This window comes from Cyanistes caeruleus, chromosome 4 (genome assembly GCF_971803275.1).
Source record: "Cyanistes caeruleus chromosome 4, bCyaCae1.hap1.1, whole genome shotgun sequence".
NCBI lineage: Eukaryota > Metazoa > Chordata > Aves > Passeriformes > Paridae > Cyanistes > Cyanistes caeruleus.
In genome coordinates, this window is record NC_141704.1 from 4,233,138 (window position 1) to 4,249,656 (window position 16,519).

The 16,519-nt window shown below is 41.7% G+C and overlaps 1 long non-coding RNA gene across 1 annotated transcript; it reads right to left on the reverse strand.

Annotated features, from left to right (window-relative positions):
- Window positions 1–293: 293 nt before the first annotated feature.
- On the reverse strand, window positions 294–13,552 carry LOC111923238 (uncharacterized). The gene is made up of 5 exons (XR_002860971.2): window positions 13,516–13,552; window positions 12,806–12,981; window positions 7,935–8,001; window positions 7,179–7,204; window positions 294–3,611 (listed from the first exon to the last, which is right to left on the reverse strand). It is a non-coding gene; the product is annotated as an uncharacterized LOC111923238 (long non-coding RNA).
- Window positions 13,553–16,519: the final 2,967 nt, after the last annotated feature.

The window sequence follows — 16,519 nt, forward strand, 5'->3', positions numbered from 1 at the left end:
TTCTCCTTTGCCCAGAGAAAATGTGTTTGTCTGACTCATCTGAACATCTTTAGCTGACTCTTGGCAACTGAACTTGACTACAGTTAAATAATTTTATTTCTTTATTTTTCAGGTTTGCTTCCATTTGCACTTTTTGGGGTTAAACACCAGCCAACGAATAGAACATGAAAAGCAGTTCCCTGGATTCATTGTCATTTGAATAAGACACCCAGCAGTCCTTACACTAAAAAAAAAAATGCACCAAACTGTTAATTGATTTTTAAAGGAGAATTATGATGCTTTTAACAAGCCACTTATCTTGCTAAGCATTGCTGGGGTAGTGCATCTTCCCCTGAAATGGCTGTTCCACAATGTGAGTCCCTAATTGCTTATAAAGCACACTGTTTATTGAGTATTAGCTCTGGCATAGTTGTTTATTACAGGAGCGCATTGCTTAATGCTTGTAAAAAGCCATCCAACTTAAATATGCCCTGCCTTGTCTCTCACCCTCTGATGAACACACGCTCTCCAACCCTAAGTTTGCAGTGGGAAGGGAGGGAAAAGTATTAGCAGAGCTGTGGAGAGCTGGGGGAGGTTGCCTGGTAACTGTGAGGAAAGGATCTGAGTCAGGAGCGTATTGACTATTTATTATCTCCCGCGCTCTGCCTACAATTAACAGGTCAGTGACCCGGGGAAACATTTCAGATGAAGTCAAACCATCAGCTGGACAAATGTGCCTCAAGTACTGCTGTGTGCTGGCCCCATGCAGGGAGGATGAATCAGTGGCACGCTGGTCCTGCAGCCTCCTGGTCCTGGGCCACGTGCTGCGTTATCATCGTGAGACGTGAAGCCTTCAGCTCGGGTGATCTACAGGCAGCAGAATTTGCATTTGCCTTCCTGCTCCATGGGGATTTGTCTCTCCTTTTCCTGGGATGGGTAGTATTTTCAGCTGTAGGGAGGAAAATGCCAGCAGAGAGAGAAGACAAGGGCATAGATATACTGACATCATTTAGTTACAGCTCATTTTTCAAACCTGGAATGACTTCACCGATTTGCTGCTCCTGTGAAGAGGGAGGAGGTGGATTTATCATCCTCTAGTCTCCCCTGTAAAACTGAATCAGGCAGGTAGGAGGATGGCCGAATTTGACACTCAGCTTCTGATTTCTTCTTCCCCATAAACTTAGAAAACCTCTTTTCCTGTCAACAGAATTGTCTGGGCTGTAGGAGTAGCTGAAGAAGTGTTTTCTGGTCTTGACTGAGATTGGTGAGCAGTGGGGTGGGATTTGCTGAGTGAACAACTCTCGTAATCATGTTTTATTGCACTCTTTAGCTGGTTTTCTTGATCTCAGGATTCAGCTTGCACTGGTTTTGGGGTGTTTTTATCAGTGGCCATGTCCCAGGACTCTTCACAAAGGAATGTAACAAGATTCCTTGTAATCCAGGGGTTTGGCCTCTTCTCACTGGCAGGTAGAGATAGAATAAGGGGAAATGGCCTCAGGTTGTGCCAGGGGAGGTTCAGGTTGGATATTAGATAAAATTTCTTCACTGGAAGCATGGGTAAGCATTGGAACAGGCTCCACAGGACAGTGGTGGAATCACCATCCGTGGAAGTGTTCAAAAAACAAATGCATGTGGCACTTTGTGGTATGGTTTAGTGGCCCTGGTGGTATTTGGTCAAAAGCTGGACTCGATCTTGGAGGGCTTTTCAAGCTTTAATGGTTCTGTGATTCCAAGAACTCATTCCCTAATTGTATCCCCATAAAAAGAGGGTCTTGGAGGACTCCACACTGGAGTATAATTTTGCATCTCAGCATCTGTGATCTTCTTGCAAATGCAATTTCTCCATTCTTCTACTCAGTGAAACCATTACACCATTTTGTTTGGAAAAGGAGAATTATATGGGACTGGCATGTCAGATTCAGGTTTAAAGGCAACCAAGTAAGGTTTGCATAGAGATTTCTGCTGTTTGAGATCTTGTCAGGTCTTTCTTGATGAGCTGGATGAATTCTCAATGTTTCATCTGTTTTGTCAACCTATTCTAACACAAGACTTCCCCCTGCTTAATCTCTCAGACACTTTATTTCATTAGCAGCAGAACACAGTATCATGTTCCTTTGCAGTGCTCTCAAGGGCTTTATGAATCCTCCAAAAGACCTTTAAAATTAGAAATTACCAGCCATCTTTGTACCACCAAAGCTGTGTAACAGTCAATTTCCCGACTGTTTGAAATGAAATACTATTGCCCCACTTAATGCCATGATTTGGATAAGTTGATTTCTAAGGGAGCTCAGGAAGCCGCAGCAACTTTAAGTGGAAGTTGCTTTGAAGGATTTCATCTGGGATTTCAAATGGCTTGAAATGGAAAAATCCAAATCCACAGTAAAACTAAAGGGGAAGGTCTCTGGAGATGGTGTGCTTCAGTGAGCTTCACTCACTAAGCTTATTAAGAAAAATGTCAGCAAATATGACACTGAAAAATCCACAATGTATTTCTGCTACCATCAAAAATGTTACAGTCCGAGACTACACTGCTCTATATTTGTATCAACTGGTTAATTAAATTTCACAGTGTTAGTTTAACTCACTGGGAAAAGATTTTCCTTTGGTATGAATATCTGAGTTAAATGCTGTGACTGCACCACAGAAAAGGCAAGATTACACAATTTATAAATATAGATAGATACATAGATAGATATTTAATTTCAGGTATATATAATTTTTACTGTTATCACTGTTCCAGATCAACAAGCTGTGCTAAAACACATCTCATCTTGCAGGCAGACACCAATTCTTGATGTTGAAGTATTGTCAAAATAAGTTTAAGCATCTTACTAAAGTGAAAAAAAACAAGAATTTGACTGTGTACTCTCAAAACCCCATATCTGTAAATATTCTAGTATTTATTCACACCCTTGTAAGATTTTAAAAATTAATTAAATTCCTGTTTGTTGATCTGGAAACCATTGGAGGCTAGGTTGAGTATGAAATCAGCCTGGAGTGGTCACCCCTGTCTTGATCAAGATACTTCCAGTACCTACCACCAAACTTCTTGTCTAGACTAGTTCTACAGTCAGCAGGGCACTGCACTTTTAGGAAGATCATTCATCTAGTCATAAATTAATTGTCTACAATCAGTCACATGGATTCTAAAAATGAATATTTGTGTCCATTGGCCCTGCTGGGAGCTGGGAGTTAACAGCTCAAATGCTGTGCTGCACCTTGTATAGGTGGAATTAATCTAATATGGGTTGCATATCTGGTCAGCTGAATTCTAACCTATGCCATCTGCAGCCACTGAGAAACAAAGGGTTCTTCACAGCCAATCGAATCTGCTGATGCAACCACAGGTTGCTGCCTTGAAGATTTGGGCCTGGAAGAAGAAAACTGAAGAAAGTGGTGAATTATCCTCATGTTTGTCCCCTTTGCACACTCTGGCCCTTATTCAGCTGATTCCTGCAACTGTTCTGACAGAATCACCAAAGGCTTTTGAAGCAGAACTCAGAAAATCTTGAGAATCTGGGTGGTTGAAAACCTCCAGAATAATTTATCCTCATTGCTTCTTCCATCCACACCTCTTGTCTCTAGCTCTTCTCTCCTGATGCTGTGTTGCTTGGGCTCTGCTGTTGTGTTTCCTGGTGAAGATATAAATTGTTCCTGACTAAAATCTTCAACAGGATCATGAGACAGGCAGGGAAGGACCTTTTAGATCAGTTTGTTTGCACTCAGTCCAGTAGAACTGATCTATCACCTCCACTTGTGAAAGGGTGAAGTGAGCAAGACAGGTTGAAAAATACATTCTGTGGGTTATCTTAGGTCACAGGACAGTCTGATCAGGCTTGTATAACTCAGATAACATTAGTGCAATTACCCTGATCTCCACAATCACAGCTGGATGAGCAGATAATTACCAGCAAAAAAATTAATTACATGGATTTATTTGAGCTGTGGTCATAATAAACACTAACATGTGATAAGATATCAAAAAAAAAATCCCTGTAAACCACAACAAGATGAGTTGGGATGGACTACACGTGCCTACAGAGGAAATAGGTTGGAATTATCTTCTTCTTAAATGTCACTTGGCAGAGTACCTGTGGCTTTACTGAGGAGCTCTTAAAATCATTCTAAATATCATGAGCCCATGAAGTTTTTTGGTAAGCAAGAGTATCTTTGAGTGACATGGCAATACAGGTTGTGTTATGCTGTATTTGCCTACATCCTACCCTGGGTGATCTTTAAGGTCCCTTGCAACCCAAACCATCCTGTGAAACCTATGATTACACTTTTATCAGAAGAGCATGGGAGTTAAACCACAGATTTGGGTTTTGTCTTATAACTTGTAGAAAATGGCCAGTTCCAGCCATTCCTGAAATCCTGTCTGGATTCATTCCCATGGAGAGAACAATAATGGAGGTTTCTTCATCTGGTCTTTTCTGAGTGGAGGCAAAGAGATTTTGTGTACCTCATCTCTCCCTAAACTGACCATCAAAAACACTTCATACTTGAGGAGTATTTGATTCCTTCCATGATCTGTAAGAGCAGGTGCCACTTCATCTCTACATTCATGTTCTGTTTCAGGGCATGGCAGCACTGCAGTACAATCCTTTCAGTACAATCCTTTTCCAGCACAATCAGGTGAACAGAGCAGAGTTACCAGCACCAAACAACCTTTCCCCAAACCAATCCCTCCCTTCTGCAAGGCCTTGCTCATGCAATGGGGCCTCCAGCCAAGACTCTCCTTCTTTTGCCTCCTTAAGGAGTTGCTAAAATAACTTGTTTAGCTAGTCTGCTGTCAAAATTGTGCTTTGATCTGCCTGCGTTTTCCTCCGCAGTGTTTGCATGGATGTAATCAATTTGTAAGAAGGTAATCATGCTGCTTTGCTTCTTTCCCTAAGCCTGCAGTAGATAAATGTATTAACACTGCGATAACAATCTTGGAGCTGCTTCTAATCCAGTATTAACTCTCCCACTGACCTGTTAGCTGTATTATCCATCGTTTTCAAAGGAGGATATTGAAGCCCAAATTACCATTACTTTGCTTAAATCTGGACACACGTCACTGAAAATCATGAGGTGGGTCAGGGGAGCTGGTCACAGGATGAGAAGGAATGGTGGGATGAACACAAAGGAAGACAATCCTCACACACAGGGGCAGAAAACAATCAACTAAATAAACCTAACCCCAAAGCCACCCAACAGAGGTCCATTTTCAAATGACCTCAGAAGTGGTAGAAAAGAAAAATTGGTAGAGCCAGCCTGAACTGCCTTACTGAAGTGAAAAAAATCACTTTTTTTTCCCTGAAATGTTGCCCCTATGCATTCATTCAGATGTAAAGCCAGAAAAAAACCTTTCTATTTACAAAAAGTAGCTTTTGTAAACACAGTTTTCTAGTGATGGCTATTTTATTGTCTGACTGATGCACTGTGGGGAGCACAATTCCAAGTTTTCCTGTAGGCTACATTTTTTACTTTACAGCCAGATGTCACAATAAAATTGTATAAGAAGAAATGATACAAATAAGATGCCAAATTGAGAAAAAATAATCAGCTCAGGGAGGAGGAAAACACATTTCAGTCTTCAAAACATCAGCAGAAACTCTTAGAGTTCCATTATAAAAATAGATTACATTCTTAATGTAAAGGTCTGGTATGCTCTGTAATATTATATTGTCCTGCATAGAGTTATTTTGTGAAAAAGCTCTATTATAAATATTCTCTTGCTAAATCTTTTCCACTGTAACTTATAAATACATAAAATCTATTTGCAACTCAGTTTTGGCTACCACTTTGATGCATTTTGAGAAAAGCACCATAAGGGTTGATCATTCTCCATCAGATTTGAGGGGTGACTTTTATGTGTTTACCACAGATTTTTATAAAGGGGGCCTCAGAGGCAGCTGAATTACTGAAATTCTGCTGAAGTCAGAGGATTAGGAAGGTGCAGTGTTTTTGGCTTAGTATTTGATATTTATATGGCTTAAGATATTTAAATCACTTACGGTGGGTTTTTTTGGTAATCTAGCTGTGAGGTGGAAGACCAGGATTCAATTTCTTTGACCTGCAGGAATTTGTAATCACATTCATCCTTTTTAATGGAAAGTCTGAGGTGTAAGACAGGGAGGAGTGTTGCTTTCTCTTCTTGGAGCCACACAATGCATCTTGAATCTTTTTCAAGGGAAGCAAATATAAAAATTATAAAGGTAGCTAAATTGGGGTTTTTTTTCTGAAGCCCTGGGCCACCATGAAAAGCAGGTCTGATGTTTTTTTTGTGCAATATTTATATGCCCCTTCTTGATTGTAGAAAAACCTGTGAGAAGGAACTACTGGAGAAGGGAGTGTCCCTTGTGCTCAGGAGTCCCTGCCTTCTAGGCCACATCTCCAGCCCCTCTCCAGTGCATGTCTGAACATATTGTACAAAGCAGAGAGAATCAGACCATAGAATTATGGAATTGTTTGTGTTGGAAGGGACCTTTTAAGGCCAGCTAGTCCAACCCCACAATGCAGACGCAGAACATCAGCAATCATTTATGGTGCTGGGTTAATGGTTGCACTCAATGTCCTTAGAGGTCTTTTCCAAACCTAATGATTCTATGATTTACATCCTCCCAGGCAGAGAGAGGTAGTGAACAGCACCTGAGACTTTGCAGTCACCAAAAACTGAGCTGCTCCCTTCCCCAGTGGACAAAAACCACCTCAGCCTATTATCCTGTTGTCACAAATTATCAAAATTTAAATGAACCACTGGAATGAAACCTTTCTGCTAATTCATAGGAATTTTGTGTTAGGCATCCCCCAACCTGTCCAACCCACTTTTTTTTTAATGAATATTAGAGAAATTTCATTATTTCCATCTGGAGTCAAGTTGAACTGGATGCTTGCATTATCTTTAATTTTGAGGGTGGGCAAGGGGTCAGCCCCCAGACAATTTTTCATTTTGCACAGCCAACAGGATCAGGCACATGGTGTGAGTTTATAAACCAAAGCAGTGTCATAGCGAGTTCTGCATGAAAACCTGCACAGAGAGAGCAAGAACACATTCCACTCAATAAAAGAATAATAAAGTGTCAGGTAGGAAATAAATATTGAAACGCATTTCCCACCAGGGAAATCTCTTTGCAGTAACTAATTTAGATGGAGAATAAAACAAAAAGGCCCCATATCTCAACCCTGGCAATAATCTGTCACCAAGCACCACTCACCTCTTGTCTCTGCTCAGACCTGACGCCTGCATGGGAAGAAGAGATGACAACTGCTTTTCTGTCTCCCTTTATAAATCAAATCAAATCAAATCAAATCAAATCAAATTATATAAATCATGAATGAAAGGAGTTCTTGCAAAATAATAACAGTGCATTAGGGTCCCTTGGACATTCTTGAGCAGCAAGGACAAGGTTTTTCCTCTCAGTGCTGTCAGTAATTATGTGAGATACCGCAGGTGAAGGGATTGCTTTGGAATTCTGTCAAGAAATTAAACTGCTCCTTTAGTGAAGGCAAAGCCTTTTGGTTACTGGTGGTGGTTTTCTTGTTTAAACTTCTCTGGAGATTGAAACTGAGGCTGGGTGAACAATGCAGTAGAGATGGCAAGGTGGTAACCTGTTGGGTTCCTGTGGTGGCATGGGCTGGAGACCATGACAAGATGAGGGATGTTTGACTGCCCTGGAAGCAGCAGCAACAAAGTGATGGCCAGGCCCCACACAGACTGTCGCTGCTGTCCCTTGTGTCCCTGTCCATCCTGGCTTGTGCTCCCTCTCAGGCACTGACTCCCCTCCATGTCCCTGCCTCTTCCCTGCACCACCTCTCGTGGTGGCTTTGTGGGTCAGGCAGGCACAGGAACATCTGTAGGGTTACACATATCCTGGGGGTGCATTCCCCACCTGGGATGGACAACTATTGCAAGCTTTCCCTGGAAAACCAGATGTTGTCCTTCTGTGATCACAGGGAAGGTCACAACTCACTTTTTTTTCTCTCCATTACCCTGGAAGCAAAAACAGGGAGAGCATCGCAGAAAACAGAAGGAAAACACTAACAGAAAAAAGAAAAGGTATGAGTTAAAAAAAGCCACCAAGGATCACTGCTCCAGTGTGCAAAATACCCAGGTCTGAGTCGTCCCCACTCTGGAATGTATTTCCTTCATCCCTGACTACCTGGAGCAAGGAATCAAGACCTTGTCACAGTCCTTCCCCAATGTCACCTGTCAATGTGCAGGATCCAGAAGATTAGAGTGACTCTTTCCTAAAGGCTTGAAAGGGAATTTCCCTTTAAACACCAATACCTACCCTCCCAGATGCTTTGTAACCTCTGGGTATATTCTTCCTCCATCAGGCCCCTTGGATAACCTCTTCCAACCCCTTCAGTGTGAGCTTCTCTTTGCTGTGCTCTGCAACTCAGTCCAGGCACAAAGCTCTCACAGGGACCTCTAGAGTTGGCTGTGCCCTCCTAGGATGCCTGAGATGACCCTCATGGGGCTGATATGGCACAGGACAGAAAGGAGAGGTTCATTTTTGGAGCAGAAATGATAGTGATAAGCACATGCCTGCACACTTGAATATTGTGTTTTCTGCATTTTCCTTAAAATATTAATATAGATGTTCATATACCCATAAATATTAATATATTTTTACCTTAATAAAAATATTAATATGCTTATAAAATAGCTTCTTGCAGATGATGCATGCCTGAGTTTCCACAGACAAAGAGCAAAGCTCATCCATCCAATATGAGATAACATATATTTCTACAGCCTGAAAAACAACCTCAAAAAATTAGGGTGCTCTGGAGAGGGAGGAGAATATGAAGGAAAGCAATTTTACTGCACAGGTAACATCATTCCAGAGATGTCTATGACTGTAGGTGGAAATACCTACACTGGAAGTTATTTCAAATATGCTGTTGCCTACCATGGGAAATTGGGAATCAGAAGCAAAGCATTATTATCTCACTGATTTTAAACATCTGAACTAGTGCAGGAGAAACCATTCTATTGGAAATGTTGCACCTCTCCAGCGATTTAAAAAAAAGTCCAAATATCCCTATCAATAAAGAAACGTCCATTCCCGGATTCCCAAAGTCCCAGTGGTAATGCATAGCAAGAGCTGCTCTCACTGCCCTCACCTACACCTGGAGTGAGAGATTTCTTCATCTCATTTTCATTTTGCTCTGGCATCTCATCAATATCTCCTTATAAGTCCCAGGGATAAGGAAACTTGTCTTCCTGCTACACCTGTAAAGCATGATGTAATTTTATGTGAATGATACATTAAAATAAATAACTGTGTGTTCCTGTGTCTAAGGGTCTCAAGCCCAGAAAATAAATTGCCCATCTCACTTTACAGCTTTACCATTGGCACATTGAAGAAGTAGCTCATTAACGAGTGAAGGAGGATGCAGAAAGGGGGAAATCCAATTTCTAGCTTGCAGTATTTTGCTAAAAACGTTGATAACAATTTCTACTATTAGTCTCTGTCAGAAATGCCAGAGTCATTACTGAGCTGGTGTGGCCAGAGGGCACCCTGCATCACAGCTCACTATGGAGTCTGAATAAACATTGCAAAGCACTGAAAAACCGTCTGTGCTTGAAAGTTTTCAAGTCATTAGAGAAGTACTCCACTCTGTTGGTAGCAGGCAGTTGAGCTGAAAGGAAATCTCACCTTCTGCTTTCCATTTCTGAGCTAAATTAGAGTGTTTTTTGTTGCTATCCCAGCCTGCCTCTGTGCAGGTGGGGCTGACTGACACACCTGAGTGTCTGATCCAGGCAGCAAATTCCATCCACACAGGGTCCCCTCTGAGCAGATCCACTTTGGGGTGGGAATTCAACAAGCTTTCTCCATGTGAAGACAGTGCTTGGCTGGCATCCCCTGAGCTGTCAATCCAGATCAAAAACCTTGCTGCCCCAAAGCACAGTAATTGTGAGTGGCTGCCTGTGCCTCCATCAGGACCACATACCTGAGAGGAGCAGGAAAACATCTTTGAAAGTGTTCCCAGTATTTCAGATAGATCACAGAATATCCTGAGTTGGATGGGACCCACAAGGATCATCAAGTCCAACTCCTAGCCCTGCACAGACACCCCAACAATCCCTTCACATGCCTTTTTCTGCCTTTTATGTGGTTTAAAATCCTATGGCTCACATTCCCCAGGGATTTCCATAGGAGCTGGGTACTGGAGGGACATTGTGAATGTGAGTTTACACCTTCCTGAGCACAAAAGTACCCATCAGCTGCAGCATCCATGAGGCTTGAGATCTACTGTCTTTACTGCTGACTCTCTTCGGTGTAAGTGAAGCAATGATTCACCTTTTGGGCATACTGCAAGGATTAGTTAATGTTTGGGGAAGTGTTTTAATGATATGAAGTGTGGTAAAAATGCTAAGTATTATTATTGTTCCACTTTGTCTTCCACTTAAATATAAAGAGGGATTGTACAGCTACTTCCCAAGTGTCTCCCAAGGGTGTTTCTAAAGCAATTATGTTGGCTGACACTTTCGAGCCTCAGAAAATGGAAATGATTCAGAGGCTGACCAATCAGCCCCTTTACCAGCAGATGAATCTAACGACTTCAAAGCTATTCATTAGGCAGTACTATGAATTGATTACATAAATTAGCATGCTGCTGACAAGGCAGGGAAGGGAGAAGACAGCAGAGGAGGCCGACATAACACATCCCTCATATGGCAAAGACAGTGGTTATTAGGAGCCCAGAGCTAATGAAAGAGACAGATCCATTAGGCACGTGTCGCTGGAGGGGATTAATTGCTCCCCCTGAAAAAGGGCTGCTCCTCTTGCTACTGGAGGATTATATTTGTTCTGGCTTGTTGATCCAGGGACAACCATCAGGTTTAACAAAAAAACCCTGTAGTCTGTAACGAGAGGGAAGGGAGGTGATAAACTTGCATCAAAACCATTATTGAAATCTAAGCCCAAGCACTGCAAGGCAGCTTGGTTTAGTTGTTAAAAGGGAAGATGTGTGAGGAGGATTTCCTGTCTGAAACACCTGTATTTGGGAGAATTACAGTCAGAACTACTGGAAACAGGAAATTTTTCAGTGGAAGCTTTGAATGACAAAATCTGACCAGTGCAGAACCCTGCCTTCAAAGAAAACTACTTGTCCAGGTCTAGCACAATGCAAAGTTTATTGCATGATGCACTAAGTTTAATAAGTCTGGACCTAAGGTGGGTCAACCATGAACTGTCAACATCATCTCTCCAGGCAAAGCAAGCATCACTTCACAGAGCGACTGCCTCCCATGAAAACCAGAGAGGGATTGAATAAAATGGTTTGATTTCAATGTTTTTTTCCAATTTCTACATTCAGGACTCTCTGGACAGTCCTGCCAGTATCTCCCTGTTTAGTTTAGCCCAGAACATGCCTGTGTAACTCTAACCATAGGCAAACCCTTGTATTTTTTGTCAGAAGTAGGTTTTTCATGCATTGGAGTTGCTTCTGGCTCTGCTTTAAGGGAAGATGAGTTGAGTCATGATTTGAGTAATCCCTAATTAGAAGGGCACGAGTGTGTTGTTCAGCCCTTCAGACCCTCAAGTATATGCTTAAATTAAGCACATGTTGAAGAGCTCTTCTGAATCAGGAGCCTGAGCAAGCTGGGGCTGAATTTTCTGCTTTATGTTGAAATTGCTGCAATCCATTATTCCAAATGCAGCTCAGGCAATGAAACCAAACAAAAGCTCCTGGAAAAAGAAACTCTAAAGCAAAACTTACGTTCTGCAGACTCTGCTTGGTGAGTTTGATGCTGCTGTTTGTCTGCAGGAACAAACCTCTTGTCATTTGGTGACTGATGTTTGTTAAAATATTTTGTTCTCTTTAAAGAAGGAATTGATCTTCCTCAAAGACGGAATTACTCAGCGGTTTCATTACCAGAGAGGCAGGAATCCTGGATGTGACATCCATTGAGATTTCTTCCAAATTTGCAGGAAAATGTTGTGATTTAAAAAGGAAACCAGTTACAAGCTGGAGAGCAAACCTCCCCACAGTTGCGGATGGCTTGCTGGTTTCTGCTGGAGGAAAACCTGGGTTTGATGGATCACAGAGAAAATCCATTATGGCAACTGAATGCTGATGGCAGCTGCACCAATTTAGAACAACTGACTTCTCATGTTGCAGTAAAGAATTCAGCAAGATCAGGAACTACCAGAGCATCATTAAATCTGGATATTTAATGGAGCAGCTTTGTGCAACAATTGAACTTCAGAGAGGATTTTTTTTGTCCTTCACCATTGAAGTAATTTGGTGGATTTGTTATTAACCAAGAAAAATAAAACCAACTGGGATAGAATATCTTGCTAACTCAAGCCACCTCGGGGTTACACAGAGCCTGCTGCATTATGCAGTTGTTCCTTTGCATATTTCATTGGCTCTAGGGAAATATTAAAATTTGTAATTTCCATATTGCCAGATTATCGTACACTCTCCAGTGATTGTTCTCTCTATTTTTTATAATCTGTCAATTTTCACACTATTTAAAAAGACAATTTGACTGCTTTAATGCCAGAAAAATCTCACAGGGCATTTTCTTTCTTTTTCTTTCCTCGGCCTAGGAAAGGCTATTTTTAGGACTAGAAACCTTTCATTACCATTCACTGAGCACCTTGCCTTGCCATTGCAGATAAACACTGTGCTTAACAGTTTTTAGCCCTGAAAAAAAAAATAAATAAAATTTTGAATCTGCTTCCAGGAAGTTTTTGGTAAATATCATGTCACTGTGGAGTGCCACATTAATAGAGAGTGTGAAATACAAGTGTGAAGTCTACGATATATCTATACCCTGTGCTTTTATATGTCATAATATTTAGTTATCCACAGCTAAGGAACTCACAAGATTCTTGAAGTGCAGTTAGCAACACTTTGCACATTTTACAGACAAGGAGATGGAAAAAATACGTGAAATAGATGCAGTGGCTGGCAGGAGGTGAGGCAGCTCCTCAAGTGCAGCTCCTGGTATTGATTTGCCATCTTCTTGTCCCATGAGCAGCCCAGTGCCTCCAGATTTGACTAAAATGTGAATGAAATAATAAGGGTGGATGAGGTAAAAGGCTTGATAAGGGAAAATACAAAGCTTGTCAACAGACAGACACTTTTTGCACAATAATTAATTGTGGGAATGAAAAGTGGATTTTTCAGTTCCTTTTTGAGTCTCAGTGTCAATGTTTGCTCCAGATGAATTGCCTTCAAATTTATTTGCACAAGAACCTGCTCTTGGCAGGCAGAACAGCAGAAGTGGGTGTCCTGAAGCCCTGTTTTTCTGGGTCCTGCCCCATCCCTGGAAGTGTTCAAAGCCAGGTTGGAGGGGGCTTGGAGCAACCTGGGGAAGTCAAGGTGTCCCTGCCCATGGCAGGGGGTTGGAACGAGGGGATCTTTGAGGTCCCTTCCAACCCAAACCATTCTGTGATTCTATGAAAATAATAGAAAAAGTACTCATCATATTGTGGAAGAAATTGAACTCTTCCCAGTGATGTGCTCCTCTGGCATGGCTGAAAACACGTGGCAGGGTCAGAAACGCTAAACAAAGCTCAGTGGAAAACTCACCCTGTTCCTGCTGTAAGGGAAAGAAGTTGTAGAGCCAGAGAACAATAGACCCATCCAAGCTCTTTCAAGGTTTCATTAGTTCCTAATGGAAACTTTGCAGATGGAGCAGGCAGCAATTAACAATTAGCAGCAATTAACAATTATTCCTTCAACTTGCCTCCTGCTGGAGAAGGGAGACAATTGAAATCTCTTTTGCTGCCCTTGTTCTTGTCCCTCTCTACCTTGGGAATTGCATTATCAGGGAATCATTTTATTTAGCAAATGCTTTGGCTTCTGGTAAATAGTTGCTCCCTTAGGGACAGCTTTTTAGAAATGCCTGAAGATACAGCTGCATACTCCCTTTTCAGGTTTTTGGGAGAGGAAGAGGGAAATCTCATTTCAAAATCAGAAAGATTTTATTTTTTTTTTAATGGAGCAAAAATATAGTGAGCCAAGTTTCTATATAACTGAAAAGTGTGGATAATTGAGCTGTGTAACACACAACTCTCCTGCTCTGCATTCGGTGTGAAGAAGTGTCTGCCCTTGTCCTTAGGACTCTGGCAACTCCTGTTCCTGACTTCTTCTTTCCCTCCTAAGCGCTTCTTCCATCCCACACCAAAACACTGATTGAAAGCCTTGTATATCCAGGTAGATAGATTGGGAAAATGAGCCAGCTGAGAGCTTCTCAATGTGGGTTAATCTTTAACCAGATGAATTTCCCAGCTGCCAAAATATTGATGTGAGATCAGGGAGAAAGGAGGAGGAGCACAGGGAGGGGATGGGACCACTCAGTGAAGCAGGAATTGCTCCCTGTAATGCCACAGAGTAACCTTGGCTTGTGAGTTAAGAGCATTAAAATCTCCTTGTTTACTCTGGGCCACAAACCTATATTTATGTAGTTATGACAAGTAGATAAAGCACAGAAGTCCATACTAACTTCTCCTCCTGTAACTTCTTCACACCTCTCTGCTCAGAAACTACCAACCTTCTTCCATCCAGGACAGGCTGACGGAGGAAGAGATATTGTGGAATAATACTGCGTGACTCACTGATACTGATCTGTGAATGCAAGAGATCCCCTGTAATTAATCATTTAGAAACAGGCCATTAATACTCCAAAGACTGTAACTTATACAACTTTTGTCAGATTTGTTATCCAGATCAGAGGATAAAAGATAGGGGTTGCAAGGATCTGAGGAGGAAGCAGCCCACAAATCTTCACTGCAAGCTCAGCAGTGAGAAAAGCAGCATTAAACTGCTCATCCATCTTAGAGAAGCTGCCTGGACCAGGGTGGTTATCACCACACATATCCCTTCAGAGACAGAAACAACAAAGGGAGGCTGGATCTTGGTTCTCCCAGAAAGGATAATGGAAGTCTCCATGTCTGGAAATATTTCAGTGTCTATGAATGCACCTGGTACAGCCAGGGAAGCTGCAGAGGCAGAAATCCAGGTGGGACATCAATGAGTTGACACAAAATACGTGTTTACCGCTACCTGAGAGACCTCAAAATTCCACTTCTGCTGCTGTAAGGTGTGACTTTTCCTTGGCTTTGCCATCCCATTAATGTCTTGGATGCCCTGGGGTATCACAGTCTCCAGCCTTGGCTGGAGTAAGGTCAGAAACTCTCTGCCCAGGCACCTGAAAATTAAATAACACAATATTATTGCCCTGCTCTGCATTAGTGGCTGTAACTCTCAGGTGTTCTGATCAGCCCAGAATTCCCTGTTCTCAGCTCATATAAGACAAACCTGTTCTGACTCCTCTCTGGAGTCAGAAGGGGTGAGATTGCTCCAGAAAATGCACAATGCTGGATCCTCAAACCTTTTTCTCTGAAGTCCATCCGGCAGGCCTTCTGCTCCTGGCCACATCTTAAAACCAGGGTGGTCACAGGATGGTTTGGGTTGGAAGGGACCTTAAAGATCCTCCTGTTCCAGTCCTCCTGCCTGGGCAGGGACACCTTCCACAGATGTCATCACTTGGTGAAACATCTAAAAGAGGCACTACTGAGCTGCAGGCTGAGATGACCACTCCAAATTAAGATTTCCACCAGTATTTAATCTGCATTTTAAGGTGGTGTCTAGGAAATGTCTTATGACCACTTCTTTCCACCTTTGAAGTTTTTCTGAAATGTCACCAAATTTTATCATTATTCCAAAATTAAAAGCCTCTTCCTGTCCACTTCTAAAAATTACCCAAAAACCCACTCAATTATCTGAAGCAAACTTGTTTTCATCTGCCTGTCAATAATACTAATAAAAAATTAATCTAATGCTTTTTTGCTTCACATCTCTAAAACCCTATCAGTAGAAAATTAAAGATAGATTTGTCTGAAATAAGTTATATTTGAGAATGTCTTTTCCTATTCTACATGAAGGAACTCATCTTCAAAGCAATCTGCACAAATCCCATTAACAGCAATAACAGAATTTGTGCAAGTAACTCCCCAAACACCACTTTGAACATGAAGCCCTTTACTTAATTCAATATCAGATAAAAAAACCCGATCTAAGGCAATGCAGACTTGATATTCTGGTTTGTGTTTCGCAATGGACTGGAGACTCACGCACAGAGACACATCCAGGCACATTCATGCCACAGCTTAACAAATTTAAATAAAAACAGAAAAGCTGCTTCTTATTAAAGAAATTAAATTGAGGGAAAAAATAAAATAGAAAAAAAAAAGGTAAAGAAAAGGGCCCCCAGCATCAATCTCAAATAGCAACTTCATTCCCAGTAGAGAAAAGAACCTTCTTTGAGACCTGTAGATAAAATATTTTCCTCCACCACCTCATTCTTAATAAATATTTGAGCTTGGACTGGTTCTTTTCTACCCTGCCCTCCCACACAGAAACACAAAGTACTCCCATAAAAATTCAGATTTCACCCAGAAACACCATGGCCAAGGCAGCACCCAGCCACTCTCTTAGGGACACTGTTCTCAAGCACTTTAAGGAGGGTGAAGGTTAAACACTGACTTTTTAAGTGTCCTAGAGACCCTGGATCAGGGAGCAGGAGGAAATA